Source organism: Xenopus laevis, chromosome 5L, assembly GCF_017654675.1.
Source record: "Xenopus laevis strain J_2021 chromosome 5L, Xenopus_laevis_v10.1, whole genome shotgun sequence".
Lineage (NCBI taxonomy): Eukaryota > Metazoa > Chordata > Amphibia > Anura > Pipidae > Xenopus > Xenopus laevis.
This window is the reverse complement of record NC_054379.1, coordinates 164,900,985-164,921,084: the sequence shown is the minus strand read 5'-3', so window position 1 is coordinate 164,921,084 and position 20,100 is coordinate 164,900,985.

Below are 20,100 nucleotides of genomic sequence, written 5' to 3'. Positions count from 1 at the left end.
TTATCAACATTGAATCTCATTTGCCACTTAGCTGCCCAGATTGCCAGTTTGTCAAGATCCTGTTGCAAGTGCCACATCCTGGATGGAATGAATTGGGCTGGATAATTTTGTGTCATCTGCAAACACTGATACATTACTTACAACTACCTCCCCTAAGTCATTAATGAACAAGTTAAATAAAAGTGGACCCAATACTGAGCCCTGGGGGACCCCACTAAGAACCTTACTCCAAGTAGAGAATGTCCCATTAACAACCACCCTCTGTACCCGATCCTGTAGCCAGTTTCCTATCCATGTGCAAACGACTTCATTAAGCCCAACAGACCTTAGTTTAGAAAGCAGTCGTTTGTGGGGCACAGTATCAAATGCTTTGGCAAAATCCAAATAGATCACATCTACAACCGACTGTCCTGCACTACTGGCTAATCTGTATTCCCTGGGCAATGACGTTATTATGTTTTGGCTAAGGCAGATACATATTGGACTCTCGTGCAAAGAGACCTTCATCTTATACTGTATATCCCATGGAACTTGTTACCAGCTCCATGAATATTACTGCTATGGAATACAACATCACTCATCATTGTCATCAGAGGAATAACAAGCTGCTGGGATTTGTTTTTGGTGGCCTGGCCTATGAAAGTAATATATCTATTCTGAAGTGGATTTTTTCAAATAAATCTATAACTAATGTGGTTATTTCCCCTTGCACTGCTATAGACGAATCTTACTATTAATGACTGGACCAGACCCTAAAAAGTGAGACAGTTACATATAGTGTGCGTTTCTGGATTGTGATTCTTTCACACTGTGCCGCTGAACAACCCTTGGAAAATGAGCTCCAAACAATGTCTTGTAATGAGACAAATTAGCTCCCTGAGTTACTGGAACTGACAATGGAGGGACAGTTAGGGAGCACCATTTCTTCCATCATTAAAGCAAAACAATCCCAGTTGGCAACCCTGCTTCAGAAAAGCCCAGTCTATTGTTAAACTAGTCAGTCTTCCCCTCATTTGTAGACCGCAGGGAGAGAATGGATACTTTCCTCCATAATATTGAGATAATGTGCAAAGCACCCACCACTGAATGGTCTAAATAATGGCAGGCAAGTTGTCTGGAAAAGATAATGATGATTACAGGGAAATGCCCAATGCACAGTGTCCAATACCCGCAACATCTATACAATATCCCCTACAGACCTACAGACAAACATTATGTCTAATCATGCTAGTGATACTCCAGTAACTATTATGCCTTATGGAACAATTTTTGGAGCACTCTGAAAATTCATGAGTACGTCTGGGCTCATTATCACTAAGTCCCCAGAGGAAGCTGTCAGATAAATGCCTGGATGGAAGAGCTCAGGCCAGTGACTCTTTTAACACCAACTTTGTAGACCACCCTGCTACTGGGTCACATGATCCGCCAAAACCATCTTGTGACTCCTAGCCGAGGCTGGGGATGCACTCATGGGACATATCAGATTATTTATATTTTGTATTTATATTTTGCCATCGGGTGTGGGTAACCCTTTAAATGCTACTCCCGATTGGGACCGGATATTTTGAAGTTTTTCCCAATAGTGCGGAACTGTTATTTAGTGGTATGCCACTGGTTCTGTATTAGATGTAAAATATTTTATAAGAATTTGATTTAAAACAAAGGCAATTGTGTTTATGAACCATAATTTGTAGATCCAGCAAAAAACATATGGAATAGCCTTTGTTTGGATGTACATCAATGTCTCTTTATAGCCTACATTGGGTCTCTATTGATTAACTAGTGTTCTGTTATACTTAGTTGCCTACTAACCTCTCTGATGTGATCTACTCATTATTCTGCCTCCATTATTAGATTTTTATATTGACATTATTATTCTGCTCAATGCATTTTATTGATCAGGTTTCCATTAAAATGCCTATATTATATGAAGATATATAATCCCTTATTAATAGGTGTTAAAAAGTAGCTCATTTTCACTATGGCCAAAAAATTGCCATTGAATTGGCTTCCTCTGAGAAGACTGTTGCATTGCGATGTCTGCACATCCATGTCCCCCATAGAACCTTTGTTTGTGCTCTGTCTCTACACCTTCTGGGAGCCTCCCTATCAGGTCCACATCTCCTGAGCAAAAAAGGGTGTCTGATTTCATCTCTTGACTCCTTCAGTCGCTTAGGGCAAAGATTTCAAAATTGCCGCTGGCTGTGCTATGCGTGTTACGGGGGACGCCCTCACCCTACGGTGTCCCGGCAGTCCAACCACCACATTGCTGCCACGGGGACTTCATTATCAAGAACTAGAAGATTCCTACAGTCTGCTTTTTGGTATCTCACACATATTTGCCTACTACTTCATACTACAGTGTCCCGACAGTCCAACTACCACATTGCTGCCCCGGGGACTATTTTTTCCCGGCAGTTCAACTAGCACGTTGCTGCCTCAGGGACAATTTTTTCCCGGCAGACCAACTAGCATGTTGCTGCCTCAGGGACTATTTTTTTCCGGAAGTCCAACTATGACGTTGCTGCCTCGAGGGTTCTGCATTTAGTTACATTTTCCTATTGCCTTAGCCTATGGTGCCCGGCAGTCCAACTAATGCATTGCTGCCTCGGAGCCTCGATTTTCCCAATAAAAGAAATTCTCTATAGTATAGTTATGTCAAACACCGTACAGCACAGTAAGATACAATTCTGAAAGTTATACCCTAAGTGACCCTGAAAGCACCAGGAGTGCATCAATCACATTTTTCTGTCTGTGGAGTGCAGATAAGAAAGGGAGGCAGCTGGATGGAGCAGTGACTGAGTGCAAGCGAAGGTGCTAAGGGGGACATGAGTGCAGGTAGTACAATAAAGCAGTGACTTCAGAGGAACTCAGTTCAACACCAATTCTTTCATCCATATGAAGTCAACTAACACCTCTGAGATTATAGACCAATGTATCAATTCCTTATTATATGAATTAAAACAAATAAAGAAAGGCAGTGGGGCACAATGCATCAATAATTGCATATTTGTAGTTGCAATTGTTGTGTTTCCTAAATGCACAATAATTACGTACTTTAATATGATGAAGGGGTTTAATATGTAGAGGAGGCATTATGGAATGGCTGAATTGCACATGGCTTGGTGCATCTGCAAACTATGGACCTGATACAGGCCAGAGTATTACATTCATGTACTGCCAAGTGCTAAAACGTTGTCAAGTACACAATTAATTCCATAAAGGATGTGGCACTTGCAATAGGATCTTGACAAACTGGCAATCTGGGCAGCTAAGTGGCAAATGAGATTTTGATAAATGTAAAGTTATGCACCTGGGATGTAAGAATATCCACTTATTTTTGGAGACCCTCACACCCTTTGGATACAGTGTTTTTGGTTTTTGCACCTTGGGACTGAGGTGAACTGTGAGTGTTTTCTCCTTATTATTTTTTCTATTATATATTTTTGTATCTTTACTTATCTAATATTTATTTGTTGAGTGGTACCATAGATACTTTTTGTTATGTGGCAGTAGCACAAACCAAAGTATTTTCAATATCCACTTATACCCTTAACCCTTTAAGTGCCACAGAACGTAGAATCTCCGTTCTGTGGATCAAAGGACCAAAGTGCCACAGATCGTAGATTCTACGTTCTGCAGCACTTCCGGGTTTGCGAGCGGAGGAGCGGCTGTTAGAGCCGCTCGCTCCGCTCCTTCACGATCCCCTGCCCCTAGACAACGAGCAGAGCAGGGGATCGAGTGGCCCCTGGGGCGAGATCGCCCAGGGGCCCAAAAACAGCAGCAGGCACGTGTTACTTACGTGTCCTGCTGCTGCAGCCTACACCGTGCCGTAGATCTCCGCCCCCACAGCACAGGGACACAGATGACGTCGCAGATCTCTTCCAGGGGCTCTTCCTGATCGTCTGCAACAGTCTCCAGCGACTTTTTCAGGTTAGTGCAACAATTACACACATAAACACACCAACACACACTTATTACAGTAATACACACTTAGATTCACACTTACACACACTTACACATACATTTTTGGGGATTGGGGGGGTCACCTACACTCACTGCACTTACACACACGTGCACACGCACACACGCGCACATAACATGTAATTTACCATTTGTACACACGCACATACATGGCATTGTGGCTTTTTTTTTTTTTTCTTATCGCATCGTCTCTTTTTGTGGCTGAAAAAAATGTTTTATTGCCATTACAAATAGTGTATTCGCTAACCGTACTGTGCAATATCTTTTGTATGTTATTTCGGTGATTATATTGCAATTTTGGGTATTTTGGTGCATTTTTAGCCATTTTATTGAATTTTTAGCCATTTTATTGCATTTTCAGCTCTGCGTATGTTGTGTTCACTTGTTTCTAGCCGTATAACCTGTTTGGCCCAGCTAAAATATTCAAACTGTGATTCTGACGGCCGATAACACTAGTCTGGAAAAAAAAACATTGATTTTTGTGGTTTTATTGGATTTTTTTGCATTTTACTCTTTACTGCCTTATTTTGTTTTGCCTTGTAAATTTTATCTACTATATATCCATTTGGGGGTCTCTGTGCGCCACATAGTTTGGTATATCTATGTATACTGGGCATCAAAGTGTTCAGTAGACCCCTGGCGTTCATATTTAGGATGTTTTATGCTGATAAGTTACGAAATGTGTGGCATATAATGGGGTAGAATTCAAGCTTTGTGACGATTTTCCGAAAATTGATAAAAACCGTTATGTTCAGCATTGCTTTGCAGTTTGGCAGTTTGCAGTAGAAACACTTATTTACCCATATTGGATTCGTCAGAATGTGTACTTTCTGAAAATATATGGTTTTCTGGGGTCTCTGTACTGTTAGGGGGGTCTAATGTTGCATAATACACACACCAGGTGCTTATATTGCAGCAGCCAGCGCGTCAGCCGTGAAAATGTATATACACTATTGTCATTTGGGGGTCTCTGTGCGCCACATAGTTTGGTATATCTATGCATATTGGGCATCAAAGTGTTTAGTAGACTCCTGGCGTTCATATTTAGGATGTTTTATGCTGATACGTTACGAAATGTGTGGCATATAATGGGGTAAAATTCAAGCTTTGTGACGATTTTCAGAAATTTGATAAAAACCGTTATGTTCAGCATTGCTTTGCAGTTTGGCAGTTTGCAGTAGAAACACTTATTTATCCATATTGGATTCGTCAGAATGTGTACTTTCTGAAAATATATGGTTTTCTGGGGTCTCTGTACTGTTAGGGGGGTCTAATGTTGCATAATACACACACCAGGTGCTTATATTGCAGCAGCCAGCGCATCAGCCGTGAAAATGTATATACACTATTGTCATTTGGGGGTCTCTGTGCGCCACATAGTTTGGTATATCTATGCATATTGGGCATCAAAGTGTTCAGTAGACCCCTGGCGTTCATATTTAGGATGTTTTATGCTGATACGTTACGAAATGTGTGGCATATAATGGGGTAAAATTCAAGCTTTGTGACGATTTTCAGAAATTTGATAAAAACCGTTATGTTCAGCATTGCTTTGCAGTTTGGCAGTTTAAAGTAGAAACACTTATTTACCCATATTGGATTCGTCAGAATGTGTACTTTCTGAAAATATATGGTTTTCTGGGGTCTCTGTACTGTTAGGGGGGTCTAATGTTGCATAATACACACACCAGGTGCTTATATTGCAGCAGCCAGCGCGTCAGCCGTGAAAATGTATATACACTATTGTCATTTGGGGGTCTCTGTGCGCCACATAGTTTGGTATATCTATGTATACTGGGCATCAAAGTGTTCAGTAGACCCCTGGCGTTCATATTTAGGATGTTTTATGCTGATAAGTTACGAAATGTGTGGCATATAATGGGGTAGAATTCAAGCTTTGTGACGATTTTCCGAAAATTGATAAAAACCGTTATGTTCAGCATTGCTTTGCAGTTTGGCAGTTTGCAGTAGAAACACTTATTTACCCATACTGGATTCGTCAGAATGTGTACTTTCTGAAAATATATGGTTTTCTGGGGTCTCTGTACTGTTAGGGGGGTCTAATGTTGCATAATACACACACCAGGTGCTTATATTGCAGCAGCCAGCGCGTCAGCCGTGAAAATGTATATACACTATTGTCATTTGGGGGTCTCTGTGCGCCACATAGTTTGGTATATCTATGCATATTGGGCATCAAAGTGTTCAGTAGACCCCTGGCGTTCATATTTAGGATGTTTTATGCTGATACGTTACGAAATGTGTGGCATATAATGGGGTAAAATTCAAGCTTTGTGACGATTTTCAGAAATTTGATAAAAACCGTTATGTTCAGCATTGCTTTGCAGTTTGGCAGTTTGCAGTAGAAACACTTATTTACCCATATTGGATTTGTCAGAATGTGTACTTTCTGAAAATATATGGTTTTCTGGGGTCTCTGTACTGTTAGGGGGGTCTAATGTTGCATAATACACACACCAGGTGCTTATATTGCAGCAGCCAGCGCATCAGCCGTGAAAATGTATATACACTATTGTCATTTGGGGGTCTCTGTGCGCCACATAGTTTGGTATATCTATGCATATTGGGCATCAAAGTGTTTAGTAGACCCCTGGCGTTCATATTTAGGATGTTTTATACTGATAAGTTACGAAATGTGGGGCATATAATGGGGTAAAATTCAAGCTTTGTGACGATTTTCAGAAATTTGATAAAAACCGTTATGTTCAGCATTGCTTTGCAGTTTGGCAGTTTGCAGTAGAAACACTTATTTACCCATATTGGATTCGTCAGAATGTGTACTTTCTGAAAATATATGGTTTTCTGGGGTCTCTGTACTGTTAGGTGGTCTAATGTCGCATAATACACACACCAGGTGCTCATATTGCAGCAGCCAGCGCGTCAGCCGTGAAAATGTCTATACATATTGTCATTTGGGGGTCTCTGTGCGCCACAAAGTTTGGTATATCTATGCACATTGGGCATCAAACTGTTTAGTAGACCCATATGTTTATATTTAGGATGCTTTATGCTGGTAATGATACATGGACAATACGATGCTGGAAAGTTGAAGCTTTGAGGCAATTTCCAGATATTTCACCAAAACCGCCAAATTTGGCAAAGCCTTGCGACTCAGTAGTTTGGAGCAGAAAGGCATGGGTACCCATTTTAGATTCTGTAGAATGTGTACTTTCCAAAAATATATGGGGTTGGGGGGTAAACATATATTTCTGTGTTTTTACCCCACAAAAATGCAGTCAATGTGTTGATTTTTCATTAGATGAAGTTACCCACAGGACAATTTGTATGTGCTAACTTCATTTTGGGGCCTCTAAATGCCATATACTTTGGTAAACTTATGAACAATGGCCACCAAAATGTTCAGAGGAACCCTGGCAATCATATTTAGGGTGCTTTTTCTTAGTACGTAATGACACATGGGTGATATGGTGCTGGGAAGTTGAAGCTTTGAGGCAATTTTCAGATATTTCACCAAAACCGACAACTTTGGGAAAGCCTTGCGACTCAGTAGTTTGGAGCAATAAGGCATGGGTACCCATTTTAGATTCTGTAGAATGTGTACTTTCCAAAAATGTATGGGTTTGGGGGTCAACATATATTTCTGTGTTTTTACCCCACAAAAATGCAGTCAATGTGTTGATTTTTCATTAGCTGAAGTTACCCACGAGACTGTTTGTATGCGCTAACTTCATTTTGGGGCCTCTAAATGCCAGATACTTTGGTAAACCTATGAACAATGGCCACCAAACTGTTCGGAGGAACCCTGGCAATCATATTTAGGGTGCTTTTTCTTGGTGCATAACGATACATGGGTGATATGGTGCTGAGAAGTTGAAGCTTTGAGGCAATTTTCAGATATTTCACCAAAACCGACAATTGTGGGAAAGCCTTGCGACTCAGTAGTTTGGAGCAGAAAGGCATGGGTACCCATTTTAGATTCTGTAGAATGTGTACTTTCCAAAAATATATGGGTTTTGGGGGGTAAACATATATTTCTGTGTTTTTACCCCAAAAAAATGCAGTCAATGTGTTGATTTTTCATTAGCTGAAGTTACCCACGGGACTGTTTGTATGCGCTAACTTCATTTTGGGGCCTCTAAATGCCAGATACTTTGGTAAACTTATGAACAATGGCCACCAAAATGTTCAGAGGAACCCTGGCAATCATATTTAGGGTGCTTTTTCTTAGTACGTAATGACACATGGGTGATATGGTGCTGGGAAGTTGAAGCTTTGAGGCAATTTTCAGATATTTCACCAAAACCGACAACTTTGGGAAAGCCTTGCGACTCAGTAGTTTGGAGCAATAAGGCATGGGTACCCATTTTAGATTCAGTAGAATGTGTACTTTCCAAAAATGTATGGGTTTGGGGGGTAAACATATATTTCTGTGTTTTTACCCCACAAAAATGCAGTCAATGTGTTGATCTTTCATTAGCTGAAGTTACCCACAGGACTATTTGTATGCACTAACTTCATTTTGGGGCCTCTAAATGCCAGATACTTTGGTAAACCTATGAACAATGGCCACCAAACTGTTCGGAGGAACCCTGGCAATCATATTTAGGGTGCTTTTTCTTGGTGCATAACGATACATGGGTGATATGGTGCTGAGAAGTTGAAGCTTTGAGGCAATTTTCAGATATTTCACCAAAACCGACAATTATGGGAAAGCCTTGCGACTCAGTAGTTTGGAGCAGAAAGGCATGGGTACCCATTTTAGATTCTGTAGAATGTGTACTTTCCAAAAATATATGGGTTTGGGGGGTAAACATATATTTCTGTGTTTTTACCCCACAAAAATGCAGTCAATGTGTTGATTTTTCATTAGATGAAGTTACCCACAGGACTATTTGTATGCGCTAACTTCATTTTGAGGCCTCTAAATGCCAGATACTTTGGTAAAACTATGAACAATGGCCACCAAACTGTTTGGAGGAACCCTGGCAATCATATTTAGGGTGCTTTTTCTTGGTGCATAACGATACATAGGTGATATGGTGCTGGGAAGTTGAAGCTTTGAGGCAATTTTCAGATATTTCACCAAAACCAACAATTGTGGGAAAGCCTTGCGACTCAGTAGTTTGGAGCAGAAAGGCATGGGTACCCATTTTAGATTCAGTAGAATGTGTACTTTCCAAAAATATATGGGTTTGGGGGGTAAACATATATTTCTATGTTTTTACCCCACAAAAATGCAATGTGTTGATTTTTCATTAGATGAAGTTACCCACAGGAATATTTGTATGCGCTAACTTCATTTTGAGGCCTCTAAATGCCAGATACTTTGGTAAACCTATGAACAATGGCCACCAAACTGTTTGGAGGAACCCTGGCAATCATATTTAGGGTGCTTTTTCTTGGTGCATAACGATACATGGGTGATATGGTGCTGGGAAGTTGAAGCTTTGAGGCAATTTTCAGATATTTCACCAAAACCGACAATTGTGGGAAAGCCTTGCGACTCAGTAGTTTGGAGCAGAAAGGCATGGGTACCCATTTTAGATTCGGTAGAATGTGTACTTTCCAAAAATATATGGGTTTTGGGGGGTAAACATATATTTCTGTGTTTTTACCCCACAAAACTGCAGTCAATGTGTTGATCTTTCATTAGCTGATATATTATTCAAATTGCAGGTGAGTGATTGCTCACCAAAGTTAATCACATCTCAAAGGAGATAATTAACTGATTAAAATACAACTGTCACTTAAATTAAAGTGCACTTAAATATGGAGTGTGAGAATTGTCTGAACAGAAACCAGGTCTGGGGATACTGAGCAAAGTACCCCATCTATTGCCCACTGGTCAGCAAATTCTTTCAACCGACCAGTAAACACTGCTTGGGTGTACTCAGCTCGGATGCGGGAACGCACCAGCACTCGGAACAAGACCTCTGCTGGCAGAGGATTCCCACCTTCCAAACATTGCTTTCTAGATTTATGGATGACTAATTTAGCTAAAGCCAGGAGCAAGTTGGAGAGAAGGTCTTTCTCTTTATTGTCCCGGGATACTGGGCGTCCAAAAATATAAACATGAGGGGAAAAGTGTAACCAGAACTGCAGGTAAAGCTTCCTCAAAAGAGCCAATAGAGGTTGCAGTCTGGCACACGTAAAATAAGCATGAAACACAGACTCTCCTTTGCCACAGAATGGACAAGCAGCTGGGGAGTCTGTAAAACGAGCTAGATACTCTCCTGTGCTCAATGCACCATGCAGCACTTTCCAACTCAAGTCTCCAGTTGGTCTAGGCACCAAACTGGAATAAAAAGCTCGCCACTGAGGTCTTTCACCCTCATTAAGCACACGTCTCCAGATGGTATCATATCGGGAGATGAGGGCAAGGAAGTGTACAGTGTGAAGCATTAGAGAGTACAACAGCTTTCTTGTTATATCATGAAAGCGTGTCAATGGAAAATTCTCCAACTGGCTCAAGTTGGGGGAAGGAGGTGCTTGGGGGGATTGACGGGTTTTAGGTGCTATTATTATGTCTGGAGGTGAGGAGTTCCAAGGTGGACGTGGCTCTCCAGCATGTAAAACCCCATCAATGAAGGTGTGAGAATCAGGAGAGATTGTGTCCTTGATTTCCTTGAGAAGACGGTGTGGAACCCTAGTGGTGAGGAATCCCATGCGTTGCATAACTGCTTGAGAGTCCACCCAATCTGATTTCTCAAAATCCAGGAGATCTCCAACTCTGGTTAACTGAGCCTGGCAAAGGCGACGTCGGATGCTGATGGATTCTAACATCCTAGTCTTAAAAGATGGATTGTAAAGTAGGGGCTCATTTAGAATGTCTTCCCCTTCAGTGGCTCCTTGCCTTAACACGGATACCATGCTCCAGGTTTTTAGCGTGTCTTGGTAGTAAGCCGGCAGGGTTGAAAGGTTTCTTAGGAAACCCTCAGGTTCAATTATAAACAATTGCCGGTCATATCCCATATTTCGTACCTGGCGATAAAAACTCGATGCTAGAGTACACCACTGTGGAGAAGGATCTGCATACAAGTATCTCTGTATTTGCTGGAGACGGAAGGTGTGCACTTGAGAACGTATACACACGACTCCCTGCCCTCCCTCTTTCAACGGGAGGCTTGAGACACCTGCAGAAACCCAATGCTTTCCTATCCAGAGAAAGTCCAGTAACCTTCTCTGGATCTTAGCAATGAATTCTTGGGTTGGGCTAAGACATATCAGCCGGTACCAGATCTGAGAGGCCACCAGCTGATTAATCACCAAAGCTCTCCCCCTCATAGAAAGTACTTTAGCAAAACCCTTCCACTTTCCAAGGCGCGTTAGAACACACTCCTCAAGTTCAATGAAATTCTGTGAGACAGGATACTCCTCAGCTGATAGGTAGACGCCTAAATATTTAATGATTTTACTCTCCCACGAGATGTCACGAAAAGCAGGAGGCAGGAAATCTACCTTTAGAGAACCCTCCAGAAGGCCTGAGCTCTTGGACCAGTTGATCCGGGCAGATGAGGCAGCAGCGTAGACTTCTTGACACTCTTGTGCCCGCTCAAGATCAACTAGGTCCTGGGCCACAAGAATTACATCATCAGCGTAGGCTGAGAGAACCACCCTCATGTCAGGTTCTTTGAGCACCAGTCCCGTGAGCCTTTTCCTTAAGAGACACAGGAAGGGCTCAATGGCCAGCGAGTACAGTTGTCCCGACAAGGGGCATCCTTGCCGAACTCCTCGTTCAAAGGCCAGAGGTGCAGTCAGAGACCAGTTGATTTTAACTAAACACTCTGCAGAGGCATACATTGTTTTCAGGTAGCCCACAAACTGTGGGCCAAAGCTATAGGCTTGCAGAGTGCCTATAAGATATTGGTGATCCACCCTGTCAAATGCCTTCTCTTGATCCAGAGAGAGAAAAGCAAGAGATAGACCAGTCCTTCTCGCAAAATGTAGTAAGTCTCGGATTAAAAAGACATTATCAAAAATTGTCCGACCGGGGACTGTATAGGACTGGTCAGGATGAATCACCTCTGCCAGCACAGATTTGAGCCTAAGTGAGATAGCTTTGGCCACGATCTTATAGTCTGTGCTAAGCAGTGAGACTGGTCTCCAGTTCTTAATAAGACGGAGATCCCCCTTCTTAGGAAGTAGTGATAAAACTGCTCGACGACACGAAAGTGGCAACTCACCTTTCTTGAAGGCCTCAGTTAGGACCCTATGGAAATCAGGGCCCAGAGTATCCCAAAAGAACTGGAAGAACTCTATGGTCAGTCCGTCAAGCCCAGGAGATTTATTGTGGGGCATTAAACGGAGTGCTTGAGAGAGTTCATCTAGAGTGATTGGTGTTTCCAACCTCTCTTTTCTCCTCTCACTGACCACTGGAAGCCCATCCCATAGTTCCTCACAGGCATCTGGAGAGATGGGATCTGGAGAAAAAAGGTTTTGATAGAAGGACCGGGCTCTGTCCCGGATAGCCTCCGGATCCTCAAGGGGGGTTCCATCCTCCGCAAAAAGGCATGTGATTTGTTTTCGGTTCCCCTTCTTCTTCTCCAGAGCATAGAAGAATCGGGAACCACGATCCATATCACAAAGTAACTGCATCCGGCTTCGCACAAAGGCACCACGAGCCTGTCGTTGTTCCATGTTACGCAGCGCTTCTTTCCTTTCTAGATATTCACACTGAAGGGCTTGGTCTTCAGAGCCTGATAGCCTTTGCTCAAGATCAAGCACCTCCCCATTCAGTGCCTCAATCTCTGCATTGCGCTGCCCGCTCACACTTTTGGTATACTCTTGACACAAGAGCTTTAGGTGAACCTTGCCTACATCCCACCACTGGTTCAATGTGGCAAATTCATCCTGAAAGGCCCTCCAGCCTCTCCATGTATCCCGGACTGACTTTGCAAAACCCTCATCTTCTAATAAACTGTTGTTAAAGTGCCAGTAAGCAGCTTTTGGCAGAGATGGTGCGATTGACATTCTCAGGGATACACAATTGTGGTCTGAGAATGGTGCCAATCTAATGGTGCTCGACTGGGCTCGTGACATGAGATGGCTCGGTATATATATCCTATCAATCCGGGATTGAGAAACATGACCATCTCTCACCCTGAGATAGGTAAAGGCAACCGTCTCTGGGTTCTGTTCTCTCCAGACATCAACCAAGGAGAAATGAGCAATTAGTTCTCGCAAAACGGACTCAGACGAGTCTCTTTTCTTGGGTACATTGCGATCTCGAGCATCAAGGGTGTAATTAAAATCACCCCCTATAATCAAGGCTTCATCAGAGTCAATTGTCTCCATGTAGGCTGACAAACTTTCAAAGAACCGTACCCTCTCTGGTCCGGTAGTAGGAGCATACACATTCATTAGATTATATGTTCTACCTGACTCCCGGACCCGAAGATGCAATAGACGGCCAGGGATGACAGAGGTAGCACTCAGGACCTCTGGCTGCAAGGAATCTGAGAAAAGGGTCACCACCCCGCATGATGTCCAAGTGAGGTGATTAAAAAAGACCCTTCCCTTCCACTCCAGATTCCAGCTTGCTTCAAGCTCTGGAGTGGTGTGGGTCTCTTGGAGGAAACTCACAGAGTACCCTCCTTGACGAAGAAAGGAGAGTACCTGAAACATTCGGAAAGGATTCCGACAGCCATTAGTATTAAGTGTGCTTATACTCAAGGCCATTACTGAGTCTTAGGAAGTGCTTTAACCTTCATCAAGGTCTGATGAGACAAACATTTTTTGTGAAACTTCATTATACGGAGATATTCCGCTGTTCCATAGTTCTTGGCCTCTTTTATGACCTTAATGTATTGTCTCACAGAATTGATAACTAAAGGCAAATCATGCCACTTCTCCAGAGCCATGTGCATCTTCTTCTCTAATTTAACACCAAGGGTGCTCTCAAGAAACTTTTTGAGTTCCTCAGCAGGGATGATTGGGGTAGAAGGATTTGCCACTCCTATGTCAACCTCCTCTTCGATGTTCCCCTCATCCATGAGCTCTTCCTGGCTAAGGGATTGATAATCTCCCCTCTCCACTAGAGCTTTGAGAATCTCTCCACAAGTTGTTACAGGAAAAGTATCAGAATCACTTTTCTGGAGACCCTGCAATGGCTCAGGTGTTCCCTCAACTTCACTTGAAACACATTTGGAAGTGTTTGACACAGGAGCAACAGAACTAATTAGCTCCCCAGCAACAGGTAGAGCTTTGGAGGCTCGATGGTTAGCCTCTGCCCTCTCTACTACCTCCTGTGCTTTCTGGATGGCAATAACATTTGGGTCAGTTGAAGACAAGGGAGGAGAGATTTTAGCATGAACAGTAGAGGTTGTCTGGCTACCCTCCTCCATATTTACAACTCCACCCTCACCATCCTTCCCAGCAGTTTTATCTGCAGGGTCCTGTATGGGGGTTAGCCCAATATTCTCCCCCTCCTGGAGTGAAATACCCTGAGGCACTAAAAACTGAGGCTGGTTGCAGTTGCCAAATCTCAGCACTTCAGGAACACTGACTGCCCACTCTGCAGGAGTCTCATTAGGTGTCTCTTTACACTCCAAGGGAAGATCTTCCAAATGATTTTGAGGCAGATACTGCACCCCTGATTCTGTGGGGAAACCAACACTGCCATGTTCAAGGCCATGCAGACCATTAACCTCATTATTCCCCACCTGGTCTGGAGGCAAGAGTGCATGGTCTGACATCGGTTGATCGTGACCAACAGTTGGGCCAGACAATGTCACCACATGAGGAGCAGAAGTTTTGCTGCCCTTTTTACCCTTGGATGGGGGTGCCCCATCATTAACCACTGATGCCCATTCCTCAGGTACCAGCCAGTTTGATTTAAATTTCCTCTTTTTCTTGGCATCTGAAGAGGAAAGGCCACTATCTGCCCCAACCCCAACAGATGTTGCAATCATGGGTACCCCCACACCTTCAGGGGTGCCCATAACAGGGGTACACTTTTTTGTGATAGGAACAACTGTGACCCTGGGGGAAGCTTTGACATGTTTTCCCCCCTTCTCTTTTGCCGCAATTGTAAGACATGCTGCAGCCTTAGATGTCTTCAGTGAAGAAGGAGGAGGTTTGGATGTTGTAGAGGTGGGTTGTGTAACAGCCACCTTGAGGTTCTTTAGTGAAGGAGATATCCCCTTTGAGGACCCTGCTGAAATAGTCCCAGCAGGATAAGATGTTTTATTTGAGGCACTGGGAGCAGGAACAGGGGCTGTGGTCTTAATTTGCCCTTTGGGGCAACTCTGGCGAGTGTGCCCCAGGTTCTTGCAAAGGAAGCACCTCACTTCCTCTGTGCTGTAAAAAATTTTATACAGCACCCCTTCAAATGGAACCCCGAAAGACCCCTCAATAGTGTCTTGCCCCCGAGGTAAAAGTAGTTGCACCTGCCTTTTAAAGGAAAGGACGTGCCTCAGTCTGCTCTCCTTACATCCCAGGGGAATTCTAGACATATTTGATTTTAACTCCCCAAGGGCTTGCAGGTGGGGGTACAATAAGTGGTCTTGCAGGAAGGGGGGCACATTAGATAAAACCACCCTTGTGCCCAATCCTTCTAGGGGTTCTACAGGGACATAACTCCCTCCCACTGTGATACCCCTCTGTACCAGAGTATGCACTGCAGTTAGAGTACGGGCAAAGATTATGGCTTTCCCATACATTTTACTTGCTGCCACTACTGCAGAGTGGCCCACCACTTCAGCTGCAGCCTTTATATAAGCCTCTATGCCATGAGTGCTTGACATTAGGCATCTGACCCCATGCTTCCTTGTAAGCTTCTCTACCCCAGCAGTGACTTGGCCAGGGTTGCTGCCAGTAGCTACCGCGTGTGCAAATGTTTTAGCAGGGGTCACATTGGCTGCAGCAGCAGAAGTAGAGGCAATGGGGCTTTTTGACATGGGCTCTGACTGGTGTTTCCTTGCAGAGCTACAGCTGGGTTTTTCAGGTCCTTTTGCTTTAGAACCAAGAGATGTTTTTTTATAACTTTCCTTTTTATTCCCTCCCATTATTTTACACAACACCACACAAAAAGAAAGCTTTATACTATTGATTAACAAAAAAGTAAGTTTTAAGTTGAGAAGCTGTGGCAGGGAGAGGGTTAATGTGAGCAGGTGCCTGGGAGCTGCACTGCTGCTGCTGGAAAAGATTTTATATTTATACTTATATTAAATCCTTCTCCCTTTAGCTTTCTCTCCTCACAGAACTGAGTGCAAAATATCCACTCAATCTGTACAAAATTAAACAATTTGTGCTGAAACAAGAGAAAAATGCAAATGAAACTGACACCCAGGTGCGGGGGAGGGGTAGGGGATCTAACAGTGAGTTTGTAGCCCAGAGCAAGTGAAAGGAACTGGGCTAGGAATCACTCACCTTCAGGGTCAAAAGAAAAATCGATTTTTAGTAAAGAAAATCAACTCAAAACTTCCCAAATTTCACCCACCAAGTGGACAACACATTCACACACCAAGTGATAACAAAAAATCCTGTCTCAAACAGGAATTTCAATGCTTAATTCAGCACTAAACAGAGAGCTTTCTCCTGTGTGTTGATCTTTCATTAGCTGAAGTTACCCACGGGACTGTTTCTATGCGCTAACTTCATTTTGGGGCCTCTAAATGCCAGATACTTTGGTAAACTTATGAACAATGGCCACCAAAATGTTCAGAGGAACCCTGGCAATCATATTTAGGGTGCTTTTTCTTAGTATGTAATGATAAATGGGCGATATGGTGCTGGGAAGTTGAAGGTTTGAGGAAATTTTCAGATATTTCACCAAAACCGACAATTTTGGGAAAGCCTTGCGACTCAGTAGTTTGGAGCAGAAAGGCATGGGTACCCATTTTAGATTCAGTAGAATGTGTACTTTCCAAAAATATATGGGTTTGGGGGGTAAACATATATTTCTGTGTTTTTACCCCACAAAAAATGCAGTCAATGTGTTGATTTCTCAGTAGCTGAAGTAAAGTCCTGAACAATTTGGATGTGCTAACTTCATATTGGTGTCTCTAAATGCCAGATACTTTGGTAAACCTATGCATAATGGGTATCAAACTGTTCAGTGGACCCCTGGCAATCATATTTCAGGTGCTTTTTCTTGGTACCTAATATAGTTTGGGATATGCGGAGCATCAAAATAAAACCTTTGAAATGATTTTTCAGAATTTTGAATTTTTTGTTGAAAAACCGCTATGTTCAGACAAGCTTTTATGTTTGGTAGTTGGGAGTAGAGAGACATAGTTACCCATTTTGTAATCGGCAGAATGTGTACTTTTCAAAAATGTATGGTTTTCTGGGGTAAACCTACGGTTTCAGGATTTTTTGCCTTGGAATCTAAAGCATGCCGTTTTCTGCCTTAGTGCTTTCAAAATTCGGTAATATACTGCCGGGAGTTTTTGCTGTACAGAAATCCTAAATCTCCCTAAAACTATACATATCTGGTATTGGCACGTTCGAGAGACATAAGGCTTTCCAAATCAGTTGGATTTTCATCCGTAAAATGAAATATTTTTCTGGTATAAATCGATATACGATGAAAAATGGTAATTTTTCATTTTTTTTTGGTATTTAGCACTATAAATTTTTTTGCACAGGTGGAAATACATGAAAACTCAGGCAGATTTAGAAAGCTCAGTTTCTACCGAAAAAAACAATGTATAGTTTTCCTAGGTAAACTATAGGTTTCCCCTCAGAAAATGCCCCTAAAGTGAGAGAGCACAAAATGTTTCAAAAACGGCTGGCATTTCGCGTAACCAAAATGTGAAATTCTGCTGGCACTTAAAGGGTTAATGGGACTGCACTGGGCAAATCCATAATGGAGACGGAGCTTGGAGTCCTTGTAGATAATAAACTTGTCTGTAGCATGTAATGCCAGTCAGCAGCATCAAGGGCAAATAAGGTCTTGAGTTGTATTCAGGGCCGCCATCAGGGGGGGACAGGGGGGACAAGCGTACCGGGCCCGGGCATGAAGGGGGGCCCGGCAGCGCTGCATTTTTTTGAAGATCCGGGCCCCCCTTACGAGCGCCCGAGCCGTACGTCTTGCCTCTTCAGTGCCGAATGCGGAAGTGCCGAAAAGCCGAAGCCGATGCGACGAAAAGACCCGAAGTCACGGAAAAAGCCGAAGTCCCGAAGTCACGAAGCGCCGAAAAGACCCGAAGTCACGAAAACAGCCGAAGCCGAAGTCCTGAAGCAGCGCAAAGACCCGAAGTCACGAAAACAGCCGAAGCCGAAGTCCTGAAGCAGCGCAAAGACCCGAAGTCACGAAAACAGCCGAAGCCGAAGTCCTGAAGCGGTGAAAAGACCGGAAGTCACGAAAGGAGGCGAAGTTGAAGTACTGAAGCCATGAGTTCAATTCTACTGAACAACAGTTTGTGGTTTTTTTTTTTTTAATCCCCTGGCCACCAATGTATTATTTTAATATTCTATAGGCCCCTGCCACCAATCTTTTTTTTAAAACTTTTGTTTTTGGGGCCCCAATTTTTTTTTTAACTCGTAAGGGGCCCCTTGCCACCATTGGTTTTTTTTGGGTTTTTTTTTTAAAAAAAAAATTAATTTTCTTTTTGGTGGCCCCAAATTTTTTTAACTTGTAAGGGGGCCCCTGCCACCAGTTTTTTTTTTTTTTCAAAAAAAAATTATTTTTTTTTTAAATTTTTTTTGGGGCCCCAATTTGTTTTTAACTTGTAAGGGGGGCCCTGCCACCATTTTTTTTTTTTCAAAAAAATTTTTTTTTCTCCAAATTTTTTTTTGGGGCCCCAATTTGTTTTTAACTTATAAGGGGGCCCCTGCCGCCAATGTTTTTTTTTTTTTCAAAAAAAATTTATTTTTTTTCAAATTTTTTTTTGGGGCCCCAATTTGTTTTTAACTTATAAGGGGGCCCCTGCCGCCAATGTTTTTTTTTTTTTTTTCAAAAAAAAATTAATTTTTTTTCAAATTTTTTTTTGGGGCCCCAATTTGTTTTTAACTTAGAAGGGGGCCCCTGCCACCAATGTTTGTTTATTTTTTAGTTTTTTTTACATTTTTTTTGTTGGGGCCCCAAGTTTTTTTTAACAGGGGGCCCCTGCCACCAATGTTTTTAAAAAAAAAAAAATTTTAATTTTTTTTTTTTGGGGCCCCAATTTTTTTATAAGGGGGCCCTGACCATCAATAGCTTTTTACAACTTGTGTGGGGGGGGGGGGTTACTTTTTTAGCGCTGATGTCTGTGTGGTCTTTTAACTGCGATGTGGGCGGGATATGGGGCGGAGCTTGGTCGTCAGTGTGGGCGGGGCCCAGGGGGCCCCAAAAATTTTGTTGTACGGGGCCCCGTGATTTCTAATGGCGGCCCTGGTTGTATTAAATGGGGCAGAGAGTCACGGGAGGAGGGGGTCCCACTGTATAGAGCACTGGTAAGGCCCCATCTAGAATATGCCGTACAGTTTTGGTCTCCATCACTCAAACAGGACATTATTGTATTAGAGAGGGGACAGAGAAGGGCAACTAAGCTGGTAAAGGGAAAATCTTAGCTATGAGGAAAGACTGGCCAAATTGGGGATGTTCACACTGGAGAAGAGGCGCTTAAGGGGTGATATGATAACTATGTATAAATATATAAGGGGATCATATAATAATCTCTCTAATGATTTATTTACCAGTAGGTCTTTCCAGCTGACACAAGGTCACCCATTCCGATTAGAGGAAAAGAGGTTCCAGCTAAATATTGGGAAGGTTTGTTACTGTGAGAGCTGTGAAGATGTGGAATTGTCTCCCTGAATCAGTGGTACAGGTTGATACATTAGATAGGTATAAGAAGGGGTTGGATGGTGTTTAGCAAGTGAGGGAATACAGGGATATGGGAGATAGCTCATAGTACAAGTCCCATTGCCACTTTGGAGGCAGGAAGAGGCAGGAAGGACTTTTTTTCCCCCTCTGAGGCAAATTGGAGAGGCTTCAAATTGGGTATTTGAGGTATTTGCCTTCCAGGTTATATATAGACTTAAAAGGTTGAAGTGTGTCTTTTTTCAACCTAACATACTATGTTACTATTTTACAAGATAAATATATATCAATAATATATAAATATATAAAAAAAAATAGAGAGTTGAAAGTTGTGGAAGATATCTTTATGATACCAGACTGATACAAACAGTTTACAGGGATTTTTA